This window comes from Erinaceus europaeus, chromosome 10, assembly GCF_950295315.1.
Source record: "Erinaceus europaeus chromosome 10, mEriEur2.1, whole genome shotgun sequence".
Lineage (NCBI taxonomy): Eukaryota > Metazoa > Chordata > Mammalia > Eulipotyphla > Erinaceidae > Erinaceus > Erinaceus europaeus.
In genome coordinates this window covers 56,341,938-56,357,597 of record NC_080171.1, presented here as the reverse complement: position 1 = coordinate 56,357,597, position 15,660 = coordinate 56,341,938, and the positions used below count along the sequence as shown (strand labels likewise).

The 15,660-nt window shown below is 38.9% G+C and overlaps 1 long non-coding RNA gene across 1 annotated transcript; it reads left to right on the top strand.

Annotated features, from left to right (window-relative positions):
• The first annotated feature begins 880 nt into the window (after positions 1 to 880).
• LOC132540748 (uncharacterized) lies at positions 881 to 6,407 on the top strand. The gene is made up of 2 exons (XR_009551895.1): positions 881 to 1,308; positions 6,281 to 6,407. It is a non-coding gene; the product is annotated as an uncharacterized LOC132540748 (long non-coding RNA).
• Positions 6,408 to 15,660: the final 9,253 nt, after the last annotated feature.

Below are 15,660 nucleotides of genomic sequence, written 5' to 3'. Positions count from 1 at the left end.
GGTAAGCACACACATTACAGTGCACAAGGACCTAGCTTCAAGCCCCTGGTCCCCAACTGTAATGGGAAATCTTTATGAGTGGTGAAGCAGGGTTGCAGGTCTCTCTCTCTCTTTTGCTCTCTTGCCTCCCCATCTCAATTTATCTCTGTCTTTATCCAATAATAAATAAATAAATAATAATAAATGAAAAATGATGTAACTATGCATGTCATCAAGGTCAGAGAAAATTCTGGGCTGTCTGTGGAGTGGAAGTCGAAGGGCCATTGTTGAGAAGTCAGACAATTCTGCAATCAATAAAATTTTGTGTAACTAGCTATCTCATATCCCATGTAAAGTGGCCTATTTATAAATAAACTAACCTTTTTGGTAGATATTGAGCATTTAAGTGCTGTTGCTACTGGACATGTAGTTTAGAGCAATTTCTTGCAATTCTTTCAGGATTTTTTTTTTTAATATAATACTTTGTAAACAGCAAGGCAAACCTCCCACTGCTACTGTAGCCTTGCCAGTACAGAACTCAGTTTCAGTTCACTCCTACCAGGCAAGAATAGGGCAGATTCAATGATATTTACAGCCAACAGCTCCTCTTACATGAAGCCAGAGCTTACATTTCAATAGAACAGTCAAGGATGCAAATAATTTTTATGTGGTATTTCTAAAAGCAGCCAAAATTATGTCAAGGACTGCACCAATGTTATTTTAAATCTCCAGAGGTGTTATCTGGAAATTTCCAGATGATAAGACTCTATTTCAAAGCAATCTGCCTCATCAACTCATACTCTGACCATGGACTTTGGTTTCAAGTCATTAAACATGAGAGAGTTTTTCCCTTCCAAATAGTTACTAACCCTATCTTGGCAGAATATTGGGATCCCAGGAAGGAAACTATAGTCTCCTCTCAAGAAGGAGACATAATAATTGCAATAATGATCACTTGTAGAGTTTTATTATGGAGTCAGGCTCTCTCACAGGTATCAGCTAGCTGGATCATCCTAATGATTCGCAGTAGCAGAGACAACTTTCCTGGGAGCCTGAGGTTCAGAGATACAAAATGATCCAAAGGTTAATTAATTAATTAATTAATTAATTTATTATTTTTCAAATGGTAAGACTGTCAAAGATTTATCTAACTAGGATTTGTCCTCAATCCTGATGTAGGCTTTTTTTTTTTTTTTTTTTTTTTTACAGTGATACCTATGAGAATGGGTGATGAAAAGCCAGGTTTACCAAACACCTCTTTTCTCCACAGGAGGAGGCTTCTGTGATCCAGTTACCCTGGAACTACACCCAGGAAGAGACACAGGCCAAGTAAGATTAACATTTTGACAAAGCAGGGAAATCTTTGTGCATTTGTCATGCATGTTGTTAACCCACCTTTGTATACCAGTGTTTGTATTTACCTGTGAACCATGTCCCTAGAAATGAACTCAACTGTGAGTCATATAAATATAGCTGTCAGTTGCAATTCCCATTGCTCTTAATATCAAAATGGGAATAGATTTTGACAGAGGAAGAAAATAATTTTGAATTCTGGATATAACTAAAGGATAGTTTAGATTATGACATACCTTTAAATAACTCAGAAGTGTGTACTAGGATAACCAACCACAAAGTAAAATCAATGCTACTTAAATTGAGAATATTATTACAGAAGTTATTACACTACACTGCATTTTCTGCAGTGTTTAGCAGTATAGATGGAAACATTTCACCAGTCTTAAACATCTCAATATTCTTAGAATTTATGTATACCTTTTAATTATTTTATCTAGTATATTTTTTGAGACAGCATCACTTGATTCTGTTAAATATCTCCCCTCAAAATACCTATAAGCTTTTTTTTTCTCATATATGATAAATTACATTCTACTATCTCCCCGCCCCAATGCATATCAGGATGTAGATATAGATACACACATATAGCATATATATGATTTTATAATGTGATAGAATGTCAGAAGCTAGAAGTGAAATAAATGGAATATATTCAGAGAAAGAGTACATAGAAATAGGATAAAAAGTACATATCATTATAACTTATAAATACACTGGAATAAGTGGTAAGTACAGAGGCAACTTGGAAGAAAACTCACCAGCAGCTAAGGAAGAAAATATCATCAGAGTCCATAAGATAAAGAACAGATTTACTGTTCAGAATTACATCTGTTCTTGGTTATGAGATTCTTGGTTATGCAGAAATATCCCTCAGAGGTTCTCATAAAAGCGATGATGACTATTATGGAAATACATTTAAAAATATTTATTTGTTTGTTTTTTTGAAGGGAGTGACAACAATAGCATCACTCTGGCATGTGTGATGGCAAAGATCAAGTTTAGGATCTCATGCTCTTAGGTCTTTTATCCACTGTGCCACCTCCTAGGCTTCTGGAAAATGTATTCTTGACATCAGAATCTTAGGTATTTTCTCATAAAGAGCCCCTGTACAAACTTTTGAAATCCTATGAGGTGAATCTTAATAAAAAAAATATAACCTCAGAGATCTTTCAATTACAGGGCTTTTGAGCAGAATAATATATATATATATGAAAAGAATATAAAATTAGGAATGCAAAATTCTGTTCCTTTTTTGGTAAGAAACACTTATTCCTAACTGTAAACCATTAACTCCCCCAATAAAGAAAAATAAATTTAAAAAAGAAAGACTCATTCCAATGTTTTCATCCTAAGTCAAATCTAAAAACTTCCAAGGAACACATGGAAGTTTATGTTCTACTACTTATTGGTTGATATGGTCATTATAATGGTTTTTAATACAAGTAAAATGATTTGTCATTAGATGTCCATGACACTTTGTTAGATTTAATGTTAGTTAAATACAGTACACTGGGGAATGGGTGGTGGTGCACCTGGTTGAACCCACATATGGCCATGTGCAAGAGCCAGGGTCAAGCTCCCAGTCCCCATCTGCAATGGGCCAGTGTTGTAGGTCTCTTTCTTCCTTCCTTCCTTCCTTCCTTTCTTTTTCTTTCTCTCTTTCTTTCTTTCTTTCTTTCTTTCTTTCTTTCTTTCTTTCTTCCTTTCTTTCTTTCCTTCTTTCTTTCCTTCTTCTTTCCTTCCTTCTTTTCTTTTCTCCTCCTCCTCCTCTTCTTCTTCTAGTTCTCCTTCTTCTTCTTCTTCTTAATTTTTTTTTTTTTTTTTTTTGCCAGAGCACTGCTCAGCTCTGGCTTATGGTGGTGTGGGGGACTGAACCTAAGTTATCGCTCTCTCTCCTTCTCTCCCTTGATAACTCCCCCTGACATCTCAATTTCTCTCTGTCTCTAACCAAATAAAATAAATAAGTCTTTAAAAATACATGTACAGTGGTCCGGGAGGTGGCTCAGTGGTAAAGCTTTGGACGCTCAAGCATGAGATCCGGAGTTCGATCCCCGGCAGCACATGTGCCAGAGTGATGTCTGGTTCTTTCTCTCTCTGCCTATCTTTCTCATAAATAAATAAAATCTTTTAAAAAATACATGTACAACACATTGTAAATAGGTGTTCTTGACTACACTATTAGAGACAAGGCACTGATGGTGCTCATTCTCTCACCTCTTGATATTCTGTCAGTGGTTTTTGTTTGTTTCATAAAAGGCCTCTGTATCTACCTCTTACTAGGGCACATTCATGGAGAAAGGAGCTCCCCAAATAAAATGGGGGGTTGACTGCTGGGTATACAGAAATAATAGCATTTATCACTATATATTTTTTTATTTATCAAAAGGAAACATTTACAAAACCATAGGATATGGGGGGTACAACTCCACTCAGTTCCCACCACCAGAACTCCATGTCCCATCACCTCCCCTGATAGCTTTTCTATTCTTTAACCCTCTGGGAATATGGACCCAAGGTCATTATGGGGTGCAGAAGATGGAAGATCTGGCTTCTGTAATTGCTTCCCCTCTGAACATGGGCATTGGCAGGTTGACCCATAACCCCAGCCTATTTCTCTATTGTTCTAGTGGGGCAGGACTCTGGAGAGGTGGGATTCCAGGACACACTGGTGGGGTCATCTGCCCAGGGAAGTCTGGTTGGCATCATGGTAGCATCTGGAACCTGGTGGCTGAAAAAAAAGAGTTAACATATAAAGCCAAACAAATTGTTGACTAGTCATGAACCTAAAGGCTGGAACATTGCAGATGAAAATTTGGGGTCTCCGTTTTGAAGATAGCTAGTAGGCCTATTTTAGTTATATTCCAAAGGGCCCATGACCATACTAGTTTTTTTCCTGAGCCTGACAGTAACGTGATGATGCAGTAGCATCATAGCCCAGTCATTCAATCTGAAGTTTCAGATTGAACACACCACTTCCATTAAAAACATAGTATGAGACAAGGGTTCTGAGAGGTAAAAATAGAAATATCTGGTCAAGTTCAGGATATTGCCTGCAGTAGCCCAAATTAAAAAGTTTGTTCTTTGCATTTTGCAATTGGTGAATTTAAGAAAAGAAAAGACTATAGGAAAAAATCTGACAGAAGGTTGGGACTTGTCTGTGCCTACAGCAGGAATGTCTGTGTTTCCCTGTCTATCATGTGAAGCAATAAAAAGAGATAATGTTGCAAAAGTCAATATTACATCAACCTTTTTGAAACAAAGTTTGCAACAGGATGGTCTAAGTAAGAACTGCATTTTTAAAAAATTTCAGGTCCTTGTGCCCTGTAGTGTGTACATTTAACCAAGCGTACCACCACCCAAACCCTGAAATTAAAAGCAATTAATTAATTGCCTTTAAAGGGCAAAAAAAAAGCCTGGAAAGAAGCATTTTATGTTTATTATCTCATTCCTATCAAGCCACCTTTTAATTATATGGAGTCATATTAATTTCAGGCCAAGATAATTAAGCAGCATGTGTGCCTTCTGCAATTTCTGCCTTCCCCCTCTTCCAGCTAGTTATTAACATCCAAAATGATCTTGGAACTCAGCTGTAGACAATAGAGCATCTGTCAGCTCAACTCCTAGATAACCATTACCATCTTCAACCTCATTCTCACTTCCCCTGGCATGAAGATGGGCATTAAGCCATTACTTGAGTAAGATAGAAAGTGTTATTTTGTATTAGTTAAGTCACTGATAAGTAAAGGTTTGTTACTGAAGCCATTACTTGAACTAAAACAACTGAAGGAATTATCCAGACTCCTTAATGCTCTTTCTTTCTTGGTTCACCTTTGATGCTTTCTGTTAGAACTCAATTACTTCAACTTAATTATTGAACCAGGGATTCTACAGCACATAGCTGATTTTTTCATGGCCCAGTGAGTCTATTAGTTACTTACTGAGCAAGTATTTTAATAGCTATGAACTTTGTTCTTTATGTTAAGGGCCTATAAGTAAAATACATTTAATGACCTTCTATAAATGATTAACACAATAAGGTTAATTACAAGAGTATTGAGTAGGTTGGTGAAATAGCTCACTTGGATAGTGAACTGCTGTGCCATACACATGATCCAGGTTTGAGCCTGGCCTCCACTTCATTCAAGGAAGCTTTAGTGTTGTGTTCTCTTTCACTCTCTTTATCTGATTCTGTCTCTCTGCCTTTATCTAAAAAACAAGCAAAAGGATCAGGCAACCTTGTTCATAATAACAAAAAAAGGGAAAACAGATATTAACTAATAACACAATTGATAATTAAGTCTATGGTACATTTATCTAGTTAAATTTCAAGACAATTGAGTTTCAATTCAGTAAGGAATTGGAGATGTTGGGAAAATATTAAAAAGTAAAATTATCAAATGTAACTTTGACAGGAATTATCACATACCAATAAACAAACTCATCTGTTTAAAACAAATCTAATCCCCCTTAGGTCCCAGGTTCAATCCCCTGCGCCACCATAAATCAAAGCTGATCAGTGTTCTGGTCTCACACTTACTCTGTTTTTTTTTTCTCTCTATTTTATATATAAATAAAATATTTTAATTAATTTACATATTAAGATATGACATCACTGGAAGTGATCAGGCCATGAGTATAGAACCCTCATGTAGTATATAGGGTCGATTGAATTAGTAAATTAATTATAAGCAAGATGACCAGTGGCCCTAATTGTATGTTCTCTCCTTCTTCTAATCTTCTTTCCTTTCATACAACATATCTCTTACTTTCTTCTATTAGCAAAAGAACTTTAGGGTACTAGCTGATCAAATAGCAGCTCAGCTAAAGTCAATAGTTCCCACTTGCACCTTTTTGAAATAGGTATAACCGTGCAGCTAAGTTCTAGCCAGCAGTTGCTTTAACACTGGAGTGTCACACCTATCTCTCTCTAATTCCTCCCTTTGAGATATCTAGGCCAGATGGTAGGAGCCAACACATTGGCAGAGTGAGCTACCTTCATATTCAAGCCTGTCATTTCAAGACCTTTCAGAAATGAAACCAAGAATGAAAGGACAGAATAAAGAAACAGTGAGAACTTTGATTGCCAGATTTATTTATTTATTTGTTTATTTATTTATTAGATAGAGACAGAGAGAAATTGAGAGGGGAGGCGGAAATAGGAAGAGAAATAGACACCTGAAGCCCTGCTTTACTACTTAGGAAGCTTTCCCCCTGTAGGTGGGGATCAGGGGTTTTGAACCCAGGTCCTTGTGCACTGTAATGTGTGCACTTAACCAAATGCACCCCAAGATTGCCAGAACTTTAAAACACAACATTTGTGCATGAGATCACACACTTTTTAAAAAATTGATTTAATTATGACCCACAAACTCATTGGATAAAAGGAGTGCAATTCCACACAATTCCATACACCAGATTTTTGCCTTTCATCCCCTCCACTGGAAGCTTTCCTATTGTTTATCCTACTGGGAGTATGGACCTAGGGTCATTATTGGATGCAGAAGGTAGAAGGCCTTGCTTCTGTAATTGCTTCTACACTGGACATGAGCATTGACAGATCAATCCATACTCCCAGTATATTTCTATTTTTTTTCTAGTGGAGCAGGGCTCTGGAGAGGTGGGGTTCCAGGACATTTTGGTGAGGTCATTTGCCCAGGGAAGTCAGGTTGGCATCATGGTAGCATCTGCAATTTGGTGGATAAAAAACATGAAGATATAAAGTAGAACAAATTGTTTAATAAACAGGATTCTAAAATTAAGAATAGGACAGATGAGATTTGGGGTCTCCATTTTGGAAAAAGATAGGAAGTCTATTTTAGGTAAATTTCAAAGGCCTAATTTTTGCCTGAGCCTGACAGCTAACATGCAGGTAGGCTAAAGGTATTGTCTAGGGAGATGGTGTCAGAGTTGGAAATAAGACTAGAAAGCTGGATCAGGGAAGAGAATAACTCCCAAATATGGGAAAATTTATAGATGCTATTAACTGTAAACCCCATTGGTCTGATCTGGGGACCATATTCAGCACAGGAGCCTGTGTAACCTCTGCATCCCTGTAAGCCTGAGCTCATATTCTGTGGTCATAGGTAGGAACATTTTAGACTGTACTCAATTCAGAACCATTCTTCCTTGAATGGCAGAGCATGTTGACCCAGTCTCCATTCAGGAAGTGGGGCAGTTTCTACCATTGTTGCTTCACATTGAGGGCAAGATCCTGTGGAGGCCCACAGGTGGGTCCCCTATGCTGTTCCTGATGGAGATGACCTGTGATTGTGGAGAGAGGGATCTATTAGAGATCTAGGCCTATTATATCTATGTGGGAATCCCAGGATTCCCTGACCAGGGCCCTGAATGATGAGGTTGCCTGGTAATGACCAAGAGAGCTATCATTGAAGTGTGCTGGTCTCTTGCCATTATCCAGCTTTTAGACCACACACTTCGTGACACAACAGCCTTTGAATGAACTTTGTAGTCTTTCTTTTTTCTTTCTTTTTTCTCCCTTTCTACCTTTCTTCTCAGATAGAGACAGAGGAGTAGAGAGATAGAGTGAGAGCATGTCACTCAAGCTTCCTTTAGTGAGTTAGAGTTCAGACTCACAGCCCAGTCTCACATATTACAAAGCACCACACTCTCCAGGATATTTTGTTGATCCATGCTCTTGATTGTCCTTAAGTTTCATACAATGCCCTTCAAGGGTTCTCTTATGGACAGGCTATCTTTATATTTATTTTAAAATTATTATTATTATTTAATTTTTATTTATAAAATGGAAATATTGATAGGACTATAGGATAAGAGGGGGTACATTTCCACACAATGCCCACCCTCATAGCTCCATATCCAATCCCCTTCCTTGATAGCCTCCATATTCTGTATCCCTCTGGGAGTATGGACCCAAGACCATTGTGGGGTGCAGAAGGTGGAAGGTCTGGCTTTTGTAATTGCTTCACTGCTGAACATGGGTGTTGGCATGTCAATCCATAATTCCACAGGCTATCTTTTTAAATGAACACTTAATTGGATAACTACTGCATTTGTGAGAAATTAAGAGACCCTGCAAGCTCAGACTGACAGGGATACAGAGATTACACAGGCTCCTATACTAATATGAATACATCAGTTGGATGGTGTCTACAAGTTAACAGTATTCAAATACTTTCCCCATATTTGGGAACTACTCTCTTCCCTGATCCAACTTTCTAGTCTTACTTAAAACTCTGACACCATCTCCCTGGATAGTACTTTTAACCTACCTGCATGTTAGCTGTCAGGCTCAGGCAAAAATTAGTAAAGTCAGATGGGGCCAATATGTCTTGCCTGAGCAGATAGCCTCACCAATGTGTAGCAGAACCTCACCTCCACAAAGCCCTACCCCACTAGGGAAAGACAGAAACAGGTTGGGGGTATGGATCAATCTGCCAATGCCCATGTCCAGTGGAGAAGTAGTTACAAAAGTCAGACCTCCACCTTCTGCTCCCCATAAAGATTTTTGGCCCATATTCCCAAGGGATAAATAGGGAACCTTCCAATGGAGGGGCTGGGATGTGGAATTTTGGTATTGTGAATTGTATGGAATTGTACCCCTCTTATCCCACAGTCTTGTGTACCACTATTAAATCACTAATAGAAAAACATAAAAATATAAATAAAAGAAATTAAGAAACCCAATATTTGGGGAGCTGGAGTTCCTGCAAAGAAATCCTTCTTCAAATTATCTTGTTCTCTCCATTCTTTCAGTTAGGAAGCTTCAAAGCTACATCAATAATTTATAAACAGGGTAGATCATTTCTCAACAATATCTATTGTCTTGCCTTAGATAAAACAGAGACAGGATAAATTCCATTTGAATTCTCACTCTACAAATAAAAGAAAGTCACAAACTAGAGAAACCATACAAAAAACTGTGAAATTTTCATTGAATCATTAAAAAATGTAAAGGTTCCACAGTCAACAATATTTATACACCTTTCCCATATTTGGGAGCTACTCTCTTCCCTGATTCAGCTTTCTGGTCCTTCTGTCAGCCATGGTATCACCTGCCCAGACAATAATTAGTATTCACCTGCATATCAGATTTCAGGCTCAGGCAAAAAAAAACCAAAACAACAACAACAAAAAAACCCAAAACACTAGTATAGCCACAGTCCCTTTGGAATATAACTAAAATATGCCTACTAGCCAACTACAAAATGGAGGGAGGGCCCTCCTGGGAGGGCCCCCCCAACTCTTCATCTGCACTATTCCAACCCTTAAGTCCATGATTGGTCAAAAATTTGTTTGGCTTTGTATGTTAACTCTCTTTTTAACCACCAGGTTCCAGATGCTAGCATGATGCTGACCAGACTTCCCTGGACAGACAAGCCCACCAGTGTGTCCTGGAGCTCTGCTTCCCCAGAGCCCTTCCCCACTTGGGAAAGAGAGAGACAGGCTGGGAGTATGGATTGACTTGTCAACACCCATGTTAAACAGGGAAGCAATTACAGAAGCCAGACCTTCCACCTTCTGCACCCCACAAAGACCTTGGGTCCATACTCCCAGAGGGTTAAAGAATAGGAAAGCTATTCAGGGGAGGGTATGGGATATGAAGTTCTGGTGGTAGGAACTGTGTGAAGGTGTACCCCTCTTATCCTATGGTTTTGTCAGTGTTTCTTTTTTATAAATAAAAAATTAAATAAAGAAAATTAAAGGTTCCCTGCAAGAACCACAGAGAGGAAAACAGATTTCTAGAATAGAAAAGAAACTGGGGCCAAAATGTATCAGTGGTGAAGCAATTGAAGAGGCTGGACCTTTCACCCTCTGCACCCCATGAAGAGTTTTGGTCCATATTCCCAGATGGATAAAGAATAGGGAAACTTTTACTAAACCAAAAATAAACCAGTGGGACTACATGAAATTAAAAAGCTTCTACACACACACACACACACACACACACACACACACACACACACACACACACAACAAAACAAAACAAAAACTCACCGCCCAAACAAAGAGACCTCCCACAGGATGGGAGAAGATCTTTACATGCCAGACGTCAGACAAGAGTTTAATAACCAAAATATATAAAAAGCTCAGCAAATTCAATAAGAAGAAATCAAATGACCCCATCCAAAAATGGGAAGAGGACATGGACAGAATTCTCCACAGAAGAGATATGAAAGGCTGACAAACATGAAAAAAAAATGCTTTGGTCATTGGTTGTCAGAGAAATGCAAATAAAGGCAACAGTGAGATACCACTTTACTCCTGTGAGAATGCCATACATGAGAAAAGGTAGCAGCAGCAAATGCTAGAGAGGTTTTAGGGTCAAAGGAACCCTCCTGCACTGCTGGTGGGAATGTCAGTTGGTCCAACCTCTGTGGAGAACAGTCTGGAGAACTCTCAGAAGGCTAGAAATGGACCTATCCTATAATCCTGCAATTCTTGTGGGGATATATCCTAAGGAACCCAACACACCCATCCAAAAATATCTGTGTACACATATGTTCTTAGCAGCACAATTTGTAATAGCCAAAACCTGGAAGCAACCAAGGTGTCCAACAACAGATGAGTGGCTGAGCAAGTTGTGGTATATACAATGGAATACTACTCAGCTATAAAAAATGGTGACTTCACCATTTTCAGTCAATCTTGGATGGACCTTGAAAAATTCATGTTAAGTTAAATAAGTCAGAAACAGAAGGATGGATATGGGATGATCTCACTCTCAGGCAGAAGCTGAAAAAACAAGATGAGAAAACACAAGTAGAACCTGAACTGGAATTGGTGTATTGCACCAAGGTAAAAGTCTTTGGGGTGGGTAGGTGGGGGGACAATACAGGTCCATGAAGGATGATAAATGACATAGTGGGGGTTGTATTGTTATATGGAAAACTGGGAAATGTTATGCATGTACAAACTATTATATTTACTGTTGAATGTAAAACATTAATTCCCCAATAAAGAAATTTAAAAAAATGTAACTTCCAATGTGAGATAGTATTTGGAGACAAGGTCACTGGAAGTGATCAGGTCATGCCTGTAGAATTCTCACAAATTAGATTAGTGTCCTGGTAAAAGAGATACTAGAAAATTCCTTTGCTTCTTCCCCCATGTGAAACTACAGTGGGAAGATACTCATCCATGAGGAAGGAAGCAGGCTATTACTAGATATGTTAATGCCTTAATCTTAGAGTGTGTGTGTGTGTGTGTGTGTGTGTGTGTATGTCTGTGTGTGTGTGTTTTACCCTTCAGAACTCTTGAGAAATAAGTGCTTATGTCATAAGCTGCAGTCTATAATATCTTTATTATAAAAGCTTAAACAGATGGAGACTATATATATATATGCTCAGGTGTACTTTTTATTTCTTCTGGGAAAACTGTGGCTTTCAATTTCATCTCAAAAGGGTACGTGACTCCTACAGTGTGAAGGGTGACAGAGACAAAACCATATTTGGACATATAAAGAAAGTATATAGAAAAAACAGAAGAATTTTGATTTGAATAGCACTAATGTTGAAAATGTGAGAGACTAAAGAGAAACCAGAAAATAAATAGTCAAATACTGTAGTATTTTGAAACATTTCCCAATACCGTGTATTATTTCTTGCCAATTTCTTTCTATGCATAGTTGACTAGAATCCCTCAGGAAGAGGCTTAATGTATTAAGGAAACAAAGAATGAAAGATGGGAGGAGGATATCCATAAAAAAGAAAAAGTTATTCTTTGAGTATTACAAGAGGCTCCTGAAAGTCAGAGATAGGTACAACAACTTTGACAAAGAATGCTATTTTTTTTTTTAGTGATTTAAAAATGATTAACAAGATTGTGAGATAAGAGGGGTACAATTCCATACAATTCCCACGACCAGAGTTCCCGAGTTCCATCCCTTCTATTGGAAGCTTCCCTATTCTTTACCGCTCTGGGAATATGGACCAAAGATATCTGTGGGGTCCATCTCTGTTGGACATGGGCACTGACAGGTTGATCCATACCCTTAGCCTGTTTCTATCTCATCCGAGTGGGTTAGAGCTCTGGGGATGTGGGGTTCCAGGACACATTGGTGAAGTTGTTTGCCATGGGAAGTCAGACTGACATCCTGGTAGCACCTGCAACTTGGTGGCAGTGTATTGGAGCTGAAGGCTTGACATCCCAGGCCTCGCATCTCTAGACACAGTCCAAAGTGAAACATAGTGAGTTGGCATTGGTTGCATTGATTTGGTTGAGATCAGCAGACTGAATATCAAAACGTATAGATCAAGAGATACATGAAGGAAAACAAAGCCCCAGAGGTTCCAGGACAGGGAAAAATACTGATTTTAAAGAGAACAAAGAAGGTTCTTGCTACCTTAGAGTTCAAGAAGGTAAAAGGTAATTATTATTATAACCAAATTATTTGGGAACTTGTTTTACTTTGAAAAATCCCATTTGGGATTTACTGTACCAAATAAGATCTTACTATGATTTATTTCATTTAGTGCTACTCACAAATAATTATATCTTATATACTGACAAGCCCAGTTATTTATGGTCTCCTTGGACCAAAATAATGGGTGATTCATTATTTCAGAAAGAAAGAAAGAAAAGTTATTATTAGAAATGCAAGAGAATATAGACAATTGAATAATACTACACAACTATTAAGAACAATGAACCCACTTTCTCTGACCCATCTTAGATGGAGCTAAAAGGAATTATGTTAAGTGAGCTAAATCAGAAAAATAAATTATGGGATTATCGGATGATCCCACTCATAAACAGAAGTTAAGAAAGAAGAACAGAAAGGGAAACTCAAAGCAGGATTTGATTGAATTTGGAGTAGGGCACCAAAGTAAAAACCCTGGGTTGAGGGTGAGGGTGAATACTTGGATTCACAGGGTGGGGGGTGAGGGAGTATTGGGATGGGACACAGTCTTTTGGTGGTGGGAATGGTGTTTATGTACACTCCTATTAATTTGTAGTCATATAAATCACTAATTAATATGAGAGGGGGAAGATTGATTGTATGTTTCAAACCTTTTAATGCACAGAGCTTTTAATGCTGAGTCTTCGGTATAGTGACTGTCTTAAAAGCTTAGACCAGGGAGAACAGAAGTAACCAGTGGCACAGCTATATACAAATAATGTCAAAGGGCATAAATTATGGTGATGTTGTGTATGATACAGCAAATCCTAAGAAAGGGATATTTCAAAGTTAACCCAATTCCCAAATAATGTGATTATAGCAATAACTATCTATTGCTATAATCTTTATATTCTTAAACCCTAAGACAGCAGGGACCTCCCACTTCCTCTATAGAGCCTATAATCCCCAACTCCTGGAACCTCTAGGGTGGGGCTCACTTTCCTGCATACTTATCTCAATTCATACCAAATGATATTGCATCTACTGACTCCAACCTAATCAACACAACGAGTACACCTCAGCATGCTTTACTTCAGACTGTGTCCAGAGATGTCAGGCGTGGAATGTCAACCCTTCATCATCATTACTCAGATGAGACCTTTTCTTTCATAGTATTCTCTAATTCCATTCCAGATGGTTCACTTCCTAACAGAATCCCAAAACCTAGATATAGACCAAGTCCCGTGAGATAGAGTATATGTTCACATGTATCCATAAATTAGGGCAAAATATATACCTGAAAGCAAAAGTTTACAATAGTCTGCAGTGAGTCAATGTAAAGTTCATAATGAAATAGTGTCTACTTAGAATTAGATACCCTCCTCACCTACTTCCTATTACAGTTCCCTCACTCATTCCAAAGCTAACCTTATCAAAGCAAGGACTGCAAAAGCTGCATAAGGGCAAGAGACTGGCATACTTTAACGATGACTCTTTAGTCACTATCAGGCCACCCAATCAGGTGGGACCCTGTTCAGGGAGTCTTGAGATTCCCAAACAGACATGATGAGCCTAGACCTCAAATATGTCCCTCTCTACATTGTTACCAGTCATCTCTATCAGGAACAACACAATAGACCCCTTTGTGGGCCCCCATGGGACCTTGCCCTCAACTTGTATCAACAAAGGTAAAGAATGTTCCATCCTCTGAAGGGAGGCTGGACAACATACTCTATCTTCCACCTGAGGAAGATGGATCCTGAAATTGGGGCAGCTTGGAATGTTCTTACTCATGACCACAGAATGTGAACTCAGATCTACAGGGGTGCAGAGGTCACATAGGCTTCTAAGCTGAATATGGGCCCCAGATCACGTCAGATTGATGGGGCTTACAGTCAACAATATTTATATAACTTCCCCATGTTTGGGAACTACTCTCTTCCCTATTCCAACTTTCTGGTTCTTTTTCCAGCCATGACATCATCTTCCCAGACAATAACTTGGATCCACCTGCATATCAGATGTCAGGTTCAGGGGAAAAAATAAAGGAAAAAAAAACTTGTATAGCCACAGGTCCTATGCCTACTAGCTACAAAATGGAGACGCCCCCCCCCCCAACCCCTCATTTGCACTATTCCAGCCTTTAGGTTCATGATTAGTCAACAATTTGTTTGGCTTTATATGTTAACTCTCTTTTCAGCCACCAGGTTCCAGATGCTGCCATGATGCTAGCCAGACTTCCCTGTACAGACAACCCCACCGATGTGTCCTGGAGCTCTGATTCCACAGAATCCTGCCCCACTAGGGAAAGAGAGAGGAGGCAGTCTGGGAGTATGGATCAACCTGTCAATGCCCATGTTCAGCAGGGAAGCAATTATAGAAGCCAGACCTTCCACCTTCTGCATCCCACAATGACCTTGGGTCCATACTCCCAGAAGGTTAAAGAATGGGAAAGCTATCAAGGGAGGGGATGGGATATGAAATTCTAGTAATGGGAATTGCATGGAGTTGTACCCCTTTTATCCTATGGTTTTGTCATTGTTTCCTGTTTATTTTATATATATATATTTTTTTTTTTTTTTTAAATTTTTTATTTAAGAAAGGATTAGTGAACAAAAGCATAAGGTAGGAGGGGTACATCTCCACACAATTCCCACCACCCAATCCCCATAACCCACCACCTCCCATGGTAGCTTTCCCATTCTCTATCCCTCTGGGAGCATGGACCCAGGGTCGTTGAGGGTTGCAGAAGGTAGAAGGTCTGGCTTCTGTAATTGCTTCCCCGCTGAACATGGGCGTTGACTGGTCGGTCCATACCCCCAGTCTGCCTCTCTCTTTCCCTAGTAGGGTATGTCTCTGGGGAAGCTGAGCTCCAGGACACATTGGTGGGGTCTTCAATCTAGGGAAGCCTAGCCAGCATCCTGGTGGCATCTGGAACCTGGTGATTGAAAAGAGAGTTAACATATGAAGCCAAACAATTTGTTGAGCAATCATGGATCCCAAGC